Genomic DNA, 19,326 nt, shown 5'->3' on the forward strand with positions numbered 1-19,326 from the left:
CAAAGGGCCGCCCGCGCTGCCTTCTGCGTGGGGGAGGGTCCAGGCCCGCGCTCGGGGTGGTGGGTCCTGTCGTCTCCATTCCAATCCGCCCCCCCGCGTTAGCCGACTGATGGTACGGCCCGGGGGCGGGGGGGAAGAACAGCTGGGTCGCTAATGTATCTCTGTGGCGCTGTCCTTCGCCGCTTCATTGTGTGTGGCTGCTGCGTGCCGGCTCGTGTTCCTGCGGCCCGGCAGCCCCCAGAGGTAAGGGCGGCGGGGACCCTCTGGCAGGGAGAAGCGGGAGGGGAGGCGGGAGAAGTGAGAGGGAGTTTGGCTGGGGGGCTGCGCATCCATCCTGGACACGCTCCTCCGCAAATTGTCTTGGGCATCAGCCGGGTACCGAGCCGCCTGGCTCCTCTGGAGCTGGGGTGGTTTATTGCGGGTGGTGGTTGTGGGAGCTCTCCGGGCATGGCAGCCCTGCAGAGAGGTGGAAACGAATGGCTTAGCTCTGCGGTGCCCTTGTTTCACGAGCTGTGATGAAGCAGGTGGCTGTTTAGTTGTGTAACGTAACAACAATAAGAGTTTGTGTGGAGCAGTGGGTCGGTCGGCTGCTGGGTACGCTGCAGTTTCAAACAGGGATGCCCACTACCACCCTGGGAGATCAGGGGATCGCAACCTTTGCATTATAACAGCTACCCCCATCCAATTGGTAGGTGGATTCCCCAGGTTGGTTGTGTTTTAAAATATACCCCCTGCATGAATTATGGGGCTGTGAGGTCTGACCTTTGTGGTATTATTTTAAATGTATCACTATATAATTTAAAAAAAAAAGACTGCTGAGGTTATTTTTCAGGACTGAAAGTTACAAACTGTGGTTGCAGGTGTCTGCTGACGTGTTGGTCAGAAACACCTTTGGGGTTTGTTTAAAGTACTTTTAACAGACTTCATTTATATGTCCAGTTCTATTTTATTTTTATGCTCATAGAGTTAATTATCTTTCAAGTAGGTGGTTTTTTTTTTCGTTAAGACTCAAAGTTCAAGGCTTGTGAAAATATGCAGTTGGAAATTTTACTAAATATGCGTTTATACTCTTTATACCTATTTACACCCATCCATCAAAAGGAAATTGCATTGCAGTTATAATAGGATGGATTAAAGGCCCAGTGTAAAACTAACAGATCCATGAAATACAACAGAGGCTGTTGAAGTTAAATTGTCAACTGGAATTTTAATCTACCATATCCTGTACTACCTAATAGATGTGAAATGGATTAAAGGACTTGTAAAGGGAAAATATAGGTTTGTGCCATTCTGTTGTTTTTCTGCTATATAAGAAGACCTGTACACTTCTTGTTTCTGCTTCCCCCTTCCCCCATTAGTAATTTAGTTAGAATGGATTTAAAAAAAAAAAAGTAAAATCATTTTTTTAAAATCTATTTAAAATTAAATTTGAAACTGACAACCTAGGTTAAAGCCCAAATTTATAATCTATTAAAATCATTTACATTAAATTAAAAATATTCAGGCAGTATATGTTTGCTGCTAACTCTTTAAAGAACGTCAGTCTACTATGCTGATGGAAGTCATTGGCTAAGCACCTGGCTAGAGTGTCTTGAATTGCTAAACCAGATGTAGACAACAGTATCCTCTTCTGCAAGTGTACAGAGATTATCTTCATTTCAGTTTATTTAGCTAATTCAGTTCAATAACTAGTTCATTCAAAGTTGAGAAACTGAGAGTTGAAAAAGCTACAAAGCTTGTTTTCCTCTTCCAATATGATTAAAATAAGTTGAGAGGATGAGATTTGTAATTCTAAAATCTTGAAGGACATGGTGACCAGAAACATTCAGTTCAATCCATTAACTATAGATAATACTTTCTGTTTTAATAAATCAGCTAGTTTTAGATGCAAAACATGTTAAACTTTTTTTTCTTGTGTATATAGCACATTTAAGGTAGTTTTATTTAACTATAAAAACAATTTAAAAATGCTACTTTTGTACATGCAGTATTTAATTGAATTCCAATTTCAGTCCAAATGCAACTTGACGCAAATCATGAATTAAAATGTTAATCGTCCTCTAGTAAATAAGAAATATATCGTTTGCCATTTTCTAACATAATTGAAGTAAAATTAAGAATTTTAATAAATTTGTTAATCTATAAAATTGCTTAAATAAATGTGTATAGATATTGTATATCTCCCTGTATATCAAATTATGCCAACTGATAAGAATAATCTTTTCTTTAGGATAAAAACAAAGTAAAAATGCAAATCAATATTAAAATTGAGTATTTAAATCAAGGTTTCTTGCTTGATGAATTAAATTACTTTGAATTACACCTCTACCCCGATATAACACTGTCCTCAGGAGCCAAAAAATCTTACCACGTTATAGGTGAATTTTATATCAAAAGTTATATCGAACTTGCTTTGATTCACAGGAGTGCACAGCCCCGCCCCCGTGGAGCACTGCTTTACCGTGTTATATCCGAATTTGTGTTATATCGGGTTGCATTATATCGGGGTAGAGGTGTAGTTAATCCACCCTGAATTCAGATCTTTTCTACTTAGGAAGACTCTGACTCACTAGAGAACTGGTTGTATTATGGCATCACATAAATTAGATAAATTTAGAGGGGAAGTAACTTTCATTCAAATTTTTAAAAACTCTTATTTTTGTAGCCAGGAAGAATAGTTGTGATCATCTAGTCCAGTGGTCCTCAAATTTTTCCCACTGCGCTCCCCTGCCCCCTTAATGGAACCTGTCTGTGCCTCTTCCTGGAAACCAAGGTGGCAGCTGGGGCTGGAGCAGAACTGGGGGCAGAGCAGGCCTGGGTGGTGCTCCCTCCCCACCCCCTGTGAGCAGTGGCCTGGGGCCTACTGCACCCCTCTGAACATTCCTCTGTGCCCCCTGGGGGAGTTTGCCCCATAGTTTGAGGACCACTGATCTAGTCTGACCTCTTGCATAACACAGGCCATAGGACTTCCCTGAATTAACTCCTGTTTGAATTAAAGCGTATCTTTTAGAAAAACACCCAATCCTGATTTAACAATTGCCAGTGTTGGAGAATTCTTCATAACACTTGGTAGGTTGTTCCAATGGTTCGTTATTCTCACTGCTTAAAAAATTGTGCCTCATTTTAAGACTAAATTAGTGTAGCTTCAACTTGCAGGCAGTGGATCTTGCTATTCTTTGCTAGATTGAAGACACCTCTAATACTGCATTTCTGTTCCCTGTGTAGGTACTTACAGACTGTGATCAAGTCACCCCTTAACCTTTTCTTTGACAAGCTAAGTAGACTTGAATCTTTCACTATAAGGCATGTTTTCTAATCCTTTAATAATTCTTGAGACTCTTCTCTGAACCTTCTCTATTAAAATACTCAAGGATCAAGTGCTCTTTGTTAAGGATCCAACTCTCTATTCCTCTAACTGAGGGCTCAGAGCTTCCAATATGCATTTCTTAGGCTATGTCTACACTAGAGAGCTTACAGCAGCACAGCTGTACTGATGCAGCTGCTCTGCTGTAAGATCTCGTGTAGCTGCTCTGTGCTGATGGGAGAAGCTCTCCTGCCAACATAGCCCTGCTCACACTGGCGCTTATGGTAGTGTAACTTATGTCGCTTGGGGTGTACTTTTTTCACACCCCTGAGTGACATAAGTTTTGCTGACATAAGTGGTAGTGGTAGTGTAGACACCTGAGAAGCTTAACAAAAACAGGAAAGTAAAGTCTCTTCTTCTCTCGAAGTTTCATAAGAATTTTCAAGATGTATTGAGTTTGCTCTTTTTTTGTTTCTTTTATAGGTAATCTTTTAAGAGATTGTTTAATCAACCAACTGAATTTTCTTCCATTGGTAGGTGCAAGTCAGATCATGATCATTTTATTCAAACATTTTTGTGATGTTTAAATCCTGCTCCATTGTTTCAGTGGTGTGAATTGCCTCAGTGAGTTTCAAAAATCAGTGAAGTCCATAGATGTATAACGTATGTCTTGTTTTGTTGTTGCTGTTATAATAAATATACAAGTACTTGTGGATTCTGTTTTATTGTACCCATACATTCCAGATTACCTCTTCTGTCCACTAGTTTTTAATTACTGGGACTGTTTGGATTGCCATGCTTTTGCCATAGTCTCTTCCATTCATAATTTTAAAAAAAAACTTTAGCTGCTTTGTAAATGTGGTCTAACTAAATAGATTGAGAAGTGAGGGAGGGCTGGTAGTGACCCCTGTGTTGAGGTTGCCTACCACTTTCCATTTAAAAGGATTTATGCCTTTTTATTAATTTTGAGAAGCTCTGACGTGGGGTTTCCAGAGCCCACAGTAAGGTACAAGGAGTGGTGGAACAGTACTGGCTCAAGAAGGCCCTGCCTTTCAGCAGCTGCTGGGCATACTCCCTATTGCAGGATGGTGATAATCAGGCAAGATTGGAGGTTTTTTAGGTACCTGATGAGATCTGAGATCAGGGAACCTCTGGGAGGGACTGCTACCAACACTAGAGATGGAAAGAGAGCAGAGCCATAAGCCACAGCAAGCATAGGTGAGGAGTACCCAGGAGAATGAACGGCAGCCTGCAAGGGTGTTCCCTTGAGTGGTATGGCATGGACTTTCTCCAGAGGGGACAAATAGGAGGAATTAAATGAGCTGTCAACGCTGACATGTTTTCTAACAATCTGTGTTTCGTTGCAAAACAAATAAATGACCCAAAGTTGGAAAGCGCCTGCAAACAGGTCACCTGAGTCAGTGGCGAGTTGCTCAAACCTCGATTCCTGAAACAATGGCCATACTTCAAGCTAGAGGTAAGAGAAAATATATAGAGCAGAGAAGGCTCATCAGATAGGGAAGGTTAAAGTGCAACTGCTTGTCCCAAAAAAGTACCACAAAGAAATACTACACCTGGCACATGTCCTACCCTGTGAGGGGCACATTGGTTGGGGGGAAAAAAAAACTCCTAACAAAGTTACTTTGTTTCTATTGGCTGGTATGAGAGTACTGTGTCTCCTGCCCAGGCTGCCAGTGGACAAATCAAGGGAAAGTACCCTGGGCCCTGCTGATACACCTCCCCGTGGAAGGGACCCTGTTGGACCTGGTGGGCCCATTGGAAAAGAATGCACCTGGATTCCAGCACATTCTGGTCATATTAGTCTATACTACAAGGTACTCTGAGGCAAGTCCACTCTGCTCCATGAAGGCAGCTACCCTGGAGCTCATGAAAGTGTTCAGCCAAGTGGGGATCCTTCTGGAGCTAATCACAGATCAGGGCACCAACTTTGTCCCAACTTATGAAGGAACCAAGTAGAGTATTGAGGATAAAAGCTTTAAGAAGGTCAGGGTGCCACCTTGAATCTAACTGGCTGGTAGAGAGATTTAATAAGACCTTGAAAAGTATGCAGAAGTTAGTGGCCTTGGAACTTCACAATTGGAACCAATTAATTCCATCACTCCTTTTGCCATTCCCGAAGTTTCTCAAGTGTCAAAATGGATTCTCCCCATTTAAATTACTATTATAGAGACAGGTGAGGAGAGTAGTAGACCTTCTTGGGGAGATGTGGAAGAAACTAAGTTCCAAGGTCACGAATTCGGTACAGTATGTGCTGTAGCTGAGAGAGAAGTTAAAGACCTTTCAAAGGAGTATGTGAAATTCTAGGCAGAAACAGAACCAGGCAGAAACATTAGGGCTTAATGTTTGGGGGGAGGGATAGCTCAGTGGTTTGAGCATTGGCCTGCTAAACCCAGGGTTGTGAGTTCAATCCTTGAGAGGGCCATTTAGGGAACTGGGGTAAAAATCTGTCTGGGGATTGGCACAGGGAGTTGGACTAGATGATCTCCTGAGGTCCCTTCCAACTCTGATAGTCTATGATTCTAGCCAACGTGTAATGGGCAAATACAGGCATACAACAAGGAATCTGTATCTGAGAGTTACCACAGATGGAGCTAAGGCAGGAGATCCAGAAACTCACCCAGTCTTTTCTGCAGTTCTGGGACAGACTCACCTGGTGTTCTATCACATAGAGACTGAAACAGGGGGGAAAGGATGAGAGAACTTTTGGTCATTGCCAAGATGCATGTGCGAAATGGTATAGAAGGAACTGCAAGCTGTGTTAGGTCTTGGGGTGGTTGAAGAGTCAGTGAGTGGTGAAGCCCTATAGTGTTGATAACTAAACGTGATTAGTTAGGCAGTTTCTGTTCAGACTTCTGGAAGGTCAGTGTGGTGTCCAGGTTGACACCTAATGATGAATTGTTCAAGAGGTATGGGGCTGCCAAGTATGTCACCACCCTTGACCTACCCAGGGGTTACTAGCATATCCCCTTTACTCCAGAGTCCTAAGAGAAAACACCATTCTAGATGTTGTTTGGCCTGTACCAATTTTAAGATAATGCCATTTGGCCTTCGTGGCACGGCAGCCACCTTCCAAAGGCTTATGGACAAAGGTTTTGGCCTCATGGTCAGTATGCAGCTGCATACAACTATGGCATCGTCATCTCTAGCAAGTCCTGGAATAAACATTTAAAACATGTTGCAGTGGTTTTGTGGGCTCTCGGAAGTGCTGGACGTACAACTAACCTCACCAAATGCCACCTACCTAATCAAAAGGTGATGTACCTGGGATATACAGTGCGAGGGTGTGTGTGTGCCTGTGGCTATTGGTAGGAAAGCCCCGAACCTACCACAAAGTGTAGGTACAATGCTTCCTTGAACTGGCAGGCTGTTGTATGTGGTTTATCTCTAATATTGCCATGACTGTGACTCTGCTAGTGGACCTGGTGAAAGATGCAGTCCCCCAGAAGGTCCAGTGAAAAGATCAACCGTGTCAGGAACCTATCCTGTTTCACCCTGATTTTTTTTGAAACCTTTCATCTTGCAGATGGATGCCTCCAATATCCGTCTGGGGTACATGTTGTCCCAAGAGGTGAAAGAGGAGAACACTCAATCCTTTACCTCAGCTGGAAATTGTGATAGAAAAGGAGGCCTTGGCAGTAAAATGGGCCATTGAAGCACCCTGCTATTATTTATGGGGACAGCCATTCCATCTCATGACTGATCAGGCACACCTCCAGTGACTGAGTGCCATGAAAGATCATAACCCATGGATTATATACTGGTACCTTTCACTACTGCTGTACGAATCTGAGGTACTGTATCGAGCAGAATTTGACTAGAAGAATGTGGATTTCATTTCATGGGACAGATAAGACTCATTTGTGCAGGCTGACCCTGTAGTGCTCAGTTTGGATGGGGAAGAGTGTGATGGAATTTACAGACCCACACTAAAGAACAGTATTGGGCCAACAAGGCCCTGCCCCATAGCAGTTGCTGGGCTTGCTCCCTGTGGAGGACCTGCTTAAAAAGGAACTCTGGTAGTTCAGTTGGGGAGGCGGGAACAGCATGGATGGAGAGACTGGCTGCAAGAAAGCAGACTGTCTGCAGCCACTGAGGCAGAGCAATCTACAGGGGAAGGTCCAAGACCATGAGTAAGACTCAGCCTGAATTCCTCTTCCCCCTGACTAAAAGGGAGAGGGGGCAACTGGACTCTGAGGGTGAGTTGGGAAGCATCCTCTACCTTGCACAACTGAAGTCCTGAGCTACGGAGACTGTGTAAGCAGAAGGCTGGGGCCGCACCTCAAATTGAAGGGAAAACTGGGAAGGTAGGAAGCAGTCCAGGGGAGGTTGTTCTGGAGTGGCAGCTAGAAGGGACTGCCCCTCACTTCTTTCTCCTCATGCCCTGAACTGGGATCCAATGGAGAGGGAGGGCTTGGGTCCCCCTATCCTCCCCCTGACCTCCTGAGACATCTCAGTGGTTTCCAGAGAGACCAGTGAACTGGGGCTTGCTTGCCAGGCCCCAGACTGCCCAGAATAGCCTCCTCAAGGCTCAAAGAAGCTGTTTTGCTGTGATTGCAAGCCACTAGCTCCCATACCTCTATTATTTGCAGCAGACTTTTCCCCTTATGAATATTAAATACTCTCAGACTACAGAAGTACCTTCATTTCTGCTTAGTGCTGGCACAAGGCTGACAGAACCCCAACTCTACTAAGAAGACTTTAAATGGTCTCTTGCTGGATCTTTGTGAACCCACTGTGAACTTTCCAGTCCATGGCAGAGGGTTGAACTTTCCTGACCTATCCTCCTTGGCCTGCTTCTAAAACTTCTAAGCCCTCGTTGGCTACTCAGGACAAGGTCTTCTCAACCTCCTACTTTATTGGAACTCTCAGAGAAGACATTGGAAAAACCTTTCCTGTCCCCTCACCCCAAATATCTCAGCCTCATCTGGAGAAGAAATCACTCCACAGTCCACATTGCCTCCTCCTGAAGACTTCACAGTTTTTCTGGACCTCATTAGGAGAGTGGCCACATCTGTGTGAATACAAGTGGAACATGTGCAAGATAGTCTTCACAAACAGTAAAACAATTTGAAACTCCTGCTCCTGGAATGGGTGCCCTTCCCATTAATGAAGACTTTTTGGTAGACATCTGCCTCTATCCCACTCGCTCCCAAATGGGTGAATAGATATTACTAGGTTCCTCCACACGACTTCGCGTTTTTCTTTACCCATCCCATCCCAGATTCATTAGTGGACACAGCAGCTAACAAGCATTCAAGGTAGCCTCACTCTAGGCCACCCTGAAAGATACAAATTATAGGAGACTGGACCTGTATGTTGGAAAGGCATATAGCACCATAGCCTTCATATGAGGATATCAAATTTTCTAGCATTGTTGTCCAATTATTAACTGGTCAGCAATTTCAAAATTCACAGGCCATTCACAACACAAGGATTTGTTTTTGGCCATAATTTTGAAATGTCATCTCATTGCTTGCACATCCCTCCACGAGCAGCGATTGACATGTCCGATACTGTGTCTTGTTCTATGGCTACAGCCATTTCAATGAGACACTGTTCTTGATTGCAGGCCTCTGGCTTTCCAAGAGAGCTGCAAAACAGAATAGAAGGTCTACCATTTGAAAATGCTAAATTGTTCTTCCCAGAAGACTGATGATGCAATACATATGTTGAAAGATTGTTGTGAAACCCTGTGTTCTCTGTGTGTCTACACTCTAGTAACAAAGAGGAAGCAGTGCAAGCCACAAATGCAGTACAGGCGTTACTACCAGCAGAGGCTTCAGGGGCTCCATAGAAGACAGACTTTCTAAACATTGCCCTTAGGCATCCTCTGTAGCTGGCGAATCTCTCCATTCTTTGGTGACTTTTGAATAGTGTTTTGATACATTTGTTGAGGACAATATACCAATTGTCTTATCTCTTGCATCACACCCCTTGTCCCCCACATTTGCGAGACATCTCTCTTTTAGGCCTTATCTACACTACTACTTTACAGTGCTGCAACTTTCTCACTCAGAAGTTTGAAAAAACACCCCCGAGTGCTGCAAGTTTCAGCATTGTAGACATTTCAGCAGTGCTGGTAGCTACTCCCCTCGTGGTGTTCGTTTTTTTTTATAGTGCTGGAAGAGCTCTCTCCCAGTGCTGGTGCCGCGACTACACAGCCATGTTAAAGCGCTGCTGTGGCAGCGCTTTAATTTTGCTAGTGAAGACATACCCTTAGTGTGTGGACAGAGATTACATTGGACAAATTGGGTGCTCTGCATAGTAAAGTAGGGATACACATTTACCTCCCTCCCTGTCCCTTTCCAGGGACCTGTCTCATGAGATTGTTTTGACATCAAGAAGTCCCATTTTTTGTTAGAATTGGGAGCAATAGAGGAAGTTCCTTACCAACACAGAAGGGAAAGTTTCTCTGCCTGCATCCTGATTCACAGAAAGAAATGGTCTTTGGTCCATTCTGGACTTAAGAATGCTGAACTGATTTATCAAAAAAATCAAGTTTAGGATGGTAACCCTTGCTTTTATTATCCCTTCCCTGGATACTGGATATTCTGCCCTCAACTTGCAGGACACTTACTTTCACATGACAGTTTATCTGTCCAGTGAAAGCTTCTTTGATTCATAATAAATGGTATGCACAACTAGTGTACGGTCCTGCCCTTCAGTCTCTCCTCATCCTCAAGGATATTCACAATATGGTGGTGGTGGGCCATCTATGCTGTCTAGGAATTCAAATCTTTCCATACCTGGTTGATTAGCTAGTTTGAGAAAGAGTGAAGTCCTGTATCCAGAACAGCATTCTTGTTGTTAGAAATCTGTTATCTCATCCAGGTCTAAGGCTATTCTGTGCTTATAGTGGCATGTATTGTACAGCGACTGCACGCCTGACTAGCACAGATATAAATAGCAGGTAAACAGGTGAAGGACTGCTTAGGCATGCAGAGTACAGACATACTAGAACCTTAGCATATACCTACATAGCTCTGTCCACGCATATAATGCAGAAAGTGATCTGGGGGTCACAGTGGATCACAAGCTAAAAATGCCTTTGGTTTGGCTCATGAGGAAAAAGGGGGCACATGCATTGTCTACTGGTACAACTGAGAAAAGTCTGTGAGTGGAGTGAATTGGGTGCACATACATCTACAGTGGAATGTATAGGTGTGCAACCCATCTCGAAGAACAGCTGTTACTGTACAGATAAGTAACTGTTTATTTTTCTTGATCAGGTCCTAAATCATAGAAGATTAAGGTTGGAAAAGACCTCAGGAGGTCATCTAGTCCAACCCCCTGCTCAAAGCAGGACCAAGCCCAACTAAATCATCCCAGCCAGGGCTTTTTTAAGCCGGGTCTTAAAAACCTCTAACAATGGCGATTCCACCACTTCTCTAGGTAACCCATTCCAGTGCTTCACCACCGTCCTTGTGAAATAGTTTTTCCTAATAGCCAACCTAGACCTCCCCCACTGCAACTTGAAACCATTGCTCCTTGTTCTGTCATCTGCCACCACTGAGAATAACCTGGGAACCCCACTTAAGGTAGTTGAAGGCTGCTATCAAATCTCCCCTCACTCTTCTCTTCTGCAGACTAAATAAGCCCAGTTCCCTCAGCCTCGCCTCCTAGGTCATGTGCCCCAGCCCTCTAATCATTTTTGTTGTCCTTCGCTGGACTCTCTCCAATTTGTCCACATCCTTTCTATAGTGTGGGGCCCAAAACTGGACACAGTATTCCAGATGTGGCCTCACCAATGCCAAATAGAGGAGAATATTCACTTCCCTCTATCTGCTGGCAGTGCTCCTACTAATGCAGCCCACTATGCCTTTAGCCTTCTTGGCAATAAGGGCACACTATTGACTCATATCCAGCTTCTCGTAATCCCCAGGTCCTTTTCTGCAGAATGGCCGCTTAGCTAGTCGGTCCCCAACCTGCAGAAGTGCATGGGATTCTTCCATCCTCAGTGCAGGACTCTGCACATAGCCATGTTGAACCGAATTAGATTTCTTTTAGCTCAATCCTCCAATTTGTCTAGGTCAATTTGGACCCTATTCCTACCCTCCGGTTTATCTACCTCTTCCCCTAGCTTAGTGTCATTCGCAAACTTGCTGAGGGGCAATCCATTGTGTCATCCAGATTATTAATGAAGATGTTGAACAAAACTGGCCCCAGGACAGACCCCTGGGGCACGCTGCTTGATACCACCTGCCAGCTAGACATTGAGCTGTTGATCACTAGCTGTTAAGCCCGATGATCTAGCCAGCTTTCTGTCCACCTTATAAATGACTATTTAGGATTGCTTTGTGCACTGAGTGATTATCAAGCTCGTCTTGCCTCTTTACTTTTGATGTTTTTTCAGCTTGTTCATAAAATTTTCATTATGCTTTCTCAGATTTAAGGACCCTTATTTGTGCTGCATTGAAGGCAATAAACTGTCATCTATGTGTGTGTCACTGTTAGAGCCTACAAATAAGAACAGTTCCATACTGAGATGTCAGAGATGCCATATATTTCATCTCAGGATTGATGTGGGCAAATATTTTAAACATGGGCTTGGGTAGAGATACAATTTGCTTGAATGCTTAAGTAATCACTGAAAAATAAGTTTTCTTCCCCAATTTGTTAGTTTTTCATTATTCTAGAAATACTGAATATCCATCCAAAGGCAACTGAAATATCCAGTAATAGTGCCACATTGGAAATAAGCTGACAAATGAAAAAAAATTATGGTTCTTCCTGGAGTGCGTATGGACTATATTCCAGTTCTGTGATGTCTAAGGACACTTCTAAATTTGTTATATCATAACCTATGTTGTCAGTAGCTACCAGTGTGGTGTAGTGCTCTGCTCTTGTTTGACGATAACAGTCGGCTGCGTGCATGTGCCGTCTGTGTGCTGTCCTGGCTCTGCGCAGACAGCAGACACAGCAAACCTCGAGAGAACCCCCAAAGACCACAGACTCTAATAAGGTACAAAGGAACCTGAGCCAGGTTTATTGTCAAACGAAGCACAGTAATAGTTTCCTATAGACTCTACAGGACATACTGCGAGTACGTGCCCCTTGGCAATGGATACAGCTCAGTCAGTGGCAGGACTTTCCACTGCCCCCTAGGCTGGACAAAGATGCACACTCCGGGACCTACTTTTATACAGGACAGATTGTTCGTCCCTCCTGACATATTAGGTACAGCATCTTGGCTCATTAGGGTGCTGTCTCCCCTTTAATCATGTTGTTCCAGACAAACAGATCTATCCATCATGCTGTCCTGTCTTTAAGATGCACCTGCCTATTCCTTGTTATGTCTGCGAAGTGTCCTGATGTCATCTTGGCACAAGTTCCTCTTATCGCCAGTTCTGTGAGTGAGGCCAGTCTCTGGCTCACAGCCCAGCTTTTGCTTAGTAATGCCTGGAAGTACTTTGGTTCAGGCTTTTAGGCCTCAGACTAGGCCTCTGACACAAGAGTTTGTTTCAGGGCCTCATCTTACTACATCCTAAAAATAATTAGGTGATAGGCTAGCTAGATGAGATGTGCAAGAAAGCTGGTGATTTGTAGGTATACAATGTTTCAAATTTCTCTAGTTCAATTTGTTCCCAATCCAGCAGAGGATAGGCTCTTCTCATATAGTAACTTTTACTTATATGTTATATAGGAAGCTCCTGGTGAAAGTTTTTACATGTTGTATTACTCTTCTGTTGATTTTAGTTCCCAAGAACACAGGAAGACTCTGCCAGGAAAAATAAATTGGTAGTGATTCTTACCACATGATAGAATCTTGCTTATAGGCAGCCATTTGTTTCTATGCTTCATAGAGCTTTGGAAGTTGGAAATTCTTTTTAAAAAGAGCTTTCACACAGTGAACATCTTTAAATTCATTGCAACAGGATGATCTACATTAGGTCTATGCCTGGGAACGTAGGTCTCCTGAACCGAGTAATCCTGATGTCAGATCGTTGAGTCTTGCATAAAGGTGCATTATGATTAAGTGGTGAGTCATGCTAGCAGATGGATCTTGTTAGCTCCAACCATGCTATAAAAGAGGGTGAATTAGACTTGGCCAGAAGAAAGAATTAGGGTTGGGAAAGTCATGCAGTGAAAACCTTAGGAACAGAGAGGTCACGCAGCGAAACCTTAGAAAAATGGGAAAGATGTGGTGACAGATTAGTGGCGTTTATACTTAGTGGTTGTTCTAGTTGACAGTAAAGGTAAACTCCAGGAACATGGCAAATAGACAATATCAAATACATAATCTGTTCAGAGGAGACAAGGGAAAAGGGAGAGAAATTGGTAGCTCTCCCTACACAGTTCTAGACCTCTGCAGGTATGTGGGAGAAGGTTATTGGTGACGTCATGTTTATAGTCAAAGCCTAGCGTATCAGGCAGTACATGGAACAGGATTTCTTTAGCTTTTCAATATGGCAGACTGGACATTGTATGAATGATTCAGGTAAACTAAAAAATGAAGATATTTACTGAAATTAATATAAAATTGACTGTTTTACTGTTAATGATTGTATTGTTCATTTCTCTTACTCTGCCCCTAAGTTTTTTAATTTTCAGTGTGCTGCAGATTTTTATATAGATAATTAATAACTATACATGTGTAGCTATCTAGAAATTGTTGGGGGTAAACTGGAGATCTGAGCATCTGAGTAGGTGACTATTAAGTCTTTTCACACACAAGAAGGGTTGAGGTGTGTCTTAGGACTAAGATAATTACAGTAGTTTATTTGCTAAAATGATTAGCAGTGACATAGCTAGTAATCTTGACATTTTAGACTGACATAATTAGGCTTTAGAAATAACGCAACTTAGATGAATTCAGGGATTCACACTTCTCAAATACTTTTTCAGTCTGCACATGGAAAAACTATGTTTTGGGTCATGTTTGGGAGGGGAGGCTTTCTTCACAACCTTAAATGTAAGATATAACGTAAAAGCAAAACCTCATGCTGAAGAACAATTTATGTGTCAAATTCTGTTTCTGTGGCATGGGACCCTGCCCATAGGTTCTGTGTTCTAGTTACAGTGTTTTATTTAGTAGTTTTCTAGAACCAAACCTACTCCCTTCTTTAGCGGAGTCAGGTAGCTGAAGCGCTGGAACTGTGCAGGTATCCACTTCCCCATCTCACTGCTGCAAGAGACAAGTGTCAGTAAATGACTTATTCTTTCTCTCACTGTCTTGTGATAAGCTATGACCCATGCATGGCTTTGAAATTGTCTGGTACCAAACAATTCTCTTTCCCTGCCCCCTTTGGTAGTATCTTCGGAGAATAAATGAATGAACAGTCTAGTCCCATCTCCATCCCCCATTTATGAAAACCACAGCTGACAGTTGTATTGTATTTTTTCTGTCTTTTGAGTTTGGACAGATTATTTAGCCTTAATACATTTTTCAGTCTGGGGATGATAAACACCAAAGTAGTCCAAGTTGATTGAAGCATAGTTGCAACATTTAACACTTTCCCAGGGACACTGTTTTATTTCCATTGTGTTGTGTTCCTTTTGACTCTTTCATTCTGTACCCAGTGGCAGCAATTTACTGTTGGTTGATAGATCTTGACAACATTTGAATGTTTTATAAACAGGATCGATATGGGTAGAAAAATGGCACACACCTTTAACTGTGCTGAAATTCCTTGGTCTATGAATAATTTTTGGAGTGACGGGGTGGATGTATGGTAGGATTTAATTGAGTACTCATGGTAGCAAGAATGTGCAATAAAAATAGGAACAACTGACACACATGAGTTGTTGTCATTACAGACTTCAAGTAGATGCAACCTAAAGAGTTTTTACTGGGATTTGAATAAACACTAATAAAAAACAAGCCCCACACACAACCACAAACCACTCTAAGTGCCCCATTATTTTGCTAATTTCATACCTGAAAACCTGCTGCCATATCGTACTGTTCCTATAGAAAATTTTCCAGTAATTTAAAAAAATAAATGGACTCAATACTGACATTCAATTTAGATTGTAACGGTGTAATTGCCTACTGAATAAGGCATTCTACTAGGGATGGAATTTCTTAACAATATGGATGATCCACAGGCCCACAGTACCATAAGTGAAGTGAAACAGTATGATGTCATCTTTAAATTCACAATGCAGGCTATGCTAGGGAATTTTACTCCACAATTTCCCACTGATGCTGTGCTGGTGTTAATGTGGTGGGAGCTCTACTGTAGACAAGGCTTTAGCCTTTGACAGTTTATAGCGTTTTTGCCACCACATCAAGTAACCATGCTCCAGCCTTACCTATTGTAGGGCTCCCACTTGTGTAGGTGAAATAGTGGTAGTTAAAATGTGTATGTGTTCATGCAGTTCTGGAGAACCCAGACAGTTTTTTAAAGTGATCCAGCACACTCTGCCACAACTCAGTTGGCTTTGTTTTTAATCTGATTGCAGTGTTACTGCATGTCAGTAATACAGAAAGGCAGATACAAATTAGAGAAGGGACATGCTAATCACTCTGCTTTCTAGCTCTTAAGGTTTACACTGTTATTTTATTTGACTTCAAAGTATAAAAGTATTTCTCAACCTGAAATTTGTCACATTAATGTACTATACATGTGCAAATGTATGATCTGATTGTATTTACAATTAAAATAATAAATAGTTCTGCTTTTCACAGATATCGATCAGTAATAAAGCAAAGCTAATGCATGATTTCATCATTGTCGCCCTCATCCTCCCTTACATTTGTCTGTTCCTATCACTTGTAGTGCTGTTTAAACTTAGGATAGGTATACCTACAAAGTTTTGTTCGAATAGTTATGTCAGTCAGAGGTGTTTAAAAACAAACAAAAAAACCTCATACCCCTTAGCTGACATACCCCTACCAGCCAAATTCCTAGTGCAAACACAGCTGAGTGCTTCTGTTGGGGAAGCTAATGCCATTTGGCGAGATGATGTTATTAGGCCAACAGAAAAATGCCTTATGTTGGCATAATCTGTCTCTACTAGGTGGCTCTGCAGGTATAGCTATAGTAGTGTAGCTATGCCAGCAAAGCAGTTGACTAGACCAGGTCTTAGATTGTGAACAATTTGGGCTAAAGAAGATGTATTTTACTTGTTTTGTAAAGTGCCTAACATCCTTATGTGGCTGTATTAATAATAATCACATATTTATGATCTTAGGTTTGTAGATTTAAGCTCTTTGACAAATGTAATCTAGAATTCAATCTTAGTTCAGGTATAGTGTGGGAAAAGATTAATAAATGGAAACTGGATTATTCAAGTTTAAAATTTTACAGGGAAAGCGTAATATTTTGTATGTCTTTGTGGTTGTTTTTGAAAATTTAGTTCCATATACTGCAGGAAAAATATAACACAAGGAACAATCTGTTATGCACAGCATAGCAAAGCAGATAATCAAACATGTTGGGGATCCACCCAAAGTCTGCGTTGTCTTGGCATTTCCTATGCCAACACAGTGACTTTTCTGTTGCAAACCTTTGTTTCAGCAAATTTTATGTATATTAGAACCTTACAATTTCTATCAAGAATACTTTTAGTATCTTCTCTTATACCGTTGTTTTACAATCTTTACATGAAAGGTATTTTTGGAGTTTTGATGCATTATGGAAAAAATTGAAATAAATATTGGTTAAAAGCATATCTAACTTTATATATACATTGTTATTAATTTTTCTTACAGAATCCATATGCATGAAAACAAGGTCTTTTTTGTCTTTATTGTTTGTCTGCTCCTGCTGCTTAATCCTTAGCTGAAGTTATAACCCTCTGTTTGACATCAACTGGTTGCTGTGAAAATTCTGATGTCAATAATATGAAATTGACTTCAGGTGGAAAATAAACAGCGAGAGATGATGAAATCAAATAAAGATTCTGCTTTTGTGAAAATAGTTATCATTATAAAGAGTGAAGAGGAACACAGAAATGATTCTAATCAGAATGAACCAAAATCTGTTCACCTGGGAGGAAACTCGGACTAACTGCATTGACTTCAGTGAGTTACTCACTTCTGTTGGGACTACTCATATGCAGAAGATTAAACAAGTATATATTTCTTAAGGCATATGTTTTACTTTTATTGACATTTTACTAACAGACATTTTTTTAAGACATCTGTAAAAATGAACTCCTCCTTGAATAACTTTTTCAAACCAAGAGATTTTGCTATAATGAGGGCCAAATTCTATATTACTGATACCAAGAACACTTCAGGAGCCCCAGCAGTGCACTTTTCACGTTGAAAACTCCTGTTCCCAATGTCAGTTGTGTATATGCAAAATCAACTGCCTTGCTGAAGGATTTTGCTTGTGGGAGGAAAGTGGTGGAGAAAAGGAAGAGGTCTGAATCCAATTTTAATAGATGAGAAATCTCCGAGAAGATGAGAATTCTGAGGTTTTTATCCACTCCAGAGGCTGGGTAAGTTACTGGCATAATATATGTCCTATAGCTTTATATTTCTCTCTGCTACCAAAAGGCTGTTGCTTGAAGCCACAAATGCACAAAAAATGTATTCATTACTTGTGACAGCATTCAGTTTGGAATATTATAAACCTGAATGTTGAGGCTTGTGGTGAATTAAGATGGCTGGCCCAGGCCAGCTGTGTTATTTGTATTTGTCCTGGTGTGAGAACCTCTAGTTTAGGTTGGCTTTCTTAAAGGGGGAAATATTGACTCAAATTCTGCTCAGTTACATCAGTGTAAACCCTGTGTAATTCACTGAAGTCAGTGGTGTTAGTTGGAGTTCACTCCACTGTAAGTAGATTTTGGTCTATTCTGATTAGAATAGTGTATTCCTCTTCACTCACTCTTTATAATGGTAAATACTTTTGTGAAAGGAGAATCTTTGATTTCATATACTCCTGCTGTTTGTTCTCCACCTACAGTCAAGCATACTATTATGACATCAGAATTTTCACAGCAACTAATTTGATGCCAAACAGAGGTGAAATGTTTGCTTTCCCCCGCCACCACAGTCAGAGCACTTCTGAGGCAAATTGATTTCACTGAATTCTTTCCACAATTTTTCAAATTACTTTCCACACCAGGAAGAGAATTTTATAATCCTAGATCTGAAATTTTTCGAAGTGATGACCTGTCTTCATTATTGTCCCTTCATACACTGGTATCTTCATCACTATATCATAACATATCTATTGGTGGAAGAAGGAACAACCTCACCACCATGTTTGTTTTATTTAATTATTTTAATTCCAAAATGGGCATGAGCTAGATATTTGTGTAATTCTGAATTTTTGATTCTCTAGATCAACTAGATAAGCTTTGAGTTGAGACACCTTTCAATCAGTGTTAAAAGTAATATCCAAAGATGTCTTCATTGTTTGTGCACTGTCTCCTGTTTCTTCCATCTGTTTTTTACCCCCTTTTTTCCCTCCACCAATGTTCCTTTTAGAATATAGGCTCCTATGGGCTACTTGCCATCCAAATGATCATGGTGAAATTGCTTTGTTAGGTAAGCAGGTGACCAGCAAATGTTAGCACTGTGCCAAATACAGGGGTTCTCACAACTAATTTTTTGGTGGCCTCAAAGTGCGACCACCAACTCTTGCTGGTGGCTGCACTGACACTTTTCCTTTAAAATTATTTTTCCTAAAGTTAATAAACTAATATGCACATATTACAATGATTTGGGTATATTTATTTATGTACTTTTTTTTGCCGACTGCATAATAAAAATCCTACACAGTTGTCACTATTCGTTACTGAACCTAACAGAATAGAAACACAAGTAAGGTGCTTTGCACGTTCTTGTCTTTTTTATTATCGTTTCTTTTGCTTTTTTAGTAAAAGTGGTTGTCTATATAACAATTCTGAAGTAAATTTAAAAATGCTTTGACATAATAAAAATCCAAATAATAATGAAAAACATATCTGGGTAGCTTGGGTCTGGAGAGGGAAGGGACAACTGCAGTTGTGGCTGGCCCTGGGCTCCTTGGGGTGCTCTGGGCTTCAGCCAGCCCGGGGCTCCTCCAGGCAGGGGTGTGTGGGGGGGGGGTGGGGTTGTCTCG

The 19,326-nt window shown here is 41.5% G+C and overlaps 1 long non-coding RNA gene across 1 annotated transcript; it reads left to right on the forward strand.

Moving 5' to 3' along the window:
* Positions 1-98: 98 nt before the first annotated feature.
* On the forward strand, positions 99-18,361 carry LOC115645704. The gene is made up of 3 exons (XR_003998804.1): positions 99-243; positions 3,788-3,837; positions 18,350-18,361. It is a non-coding gene; the product is annotated as an uncharacterized LOC115645704 (long non-coding RNA).
* Positions 18,362-19,326: the final 965 nt, after the last annotated feature.

This window comes from Gopherus evgoodei, chromosome 2 (genome assembly GCF_007399415.2).
Source record: "Gopherus evgoodei ecotype Sinaloan lineage chromosome 2, rGopEvg1_v1.p, whole genome shotgun sequence".
NCBI lineage: Eukaryota > Metazoa > Chordata > Testudines > Testudinidae > Gopherus > Gopherus evgoodei.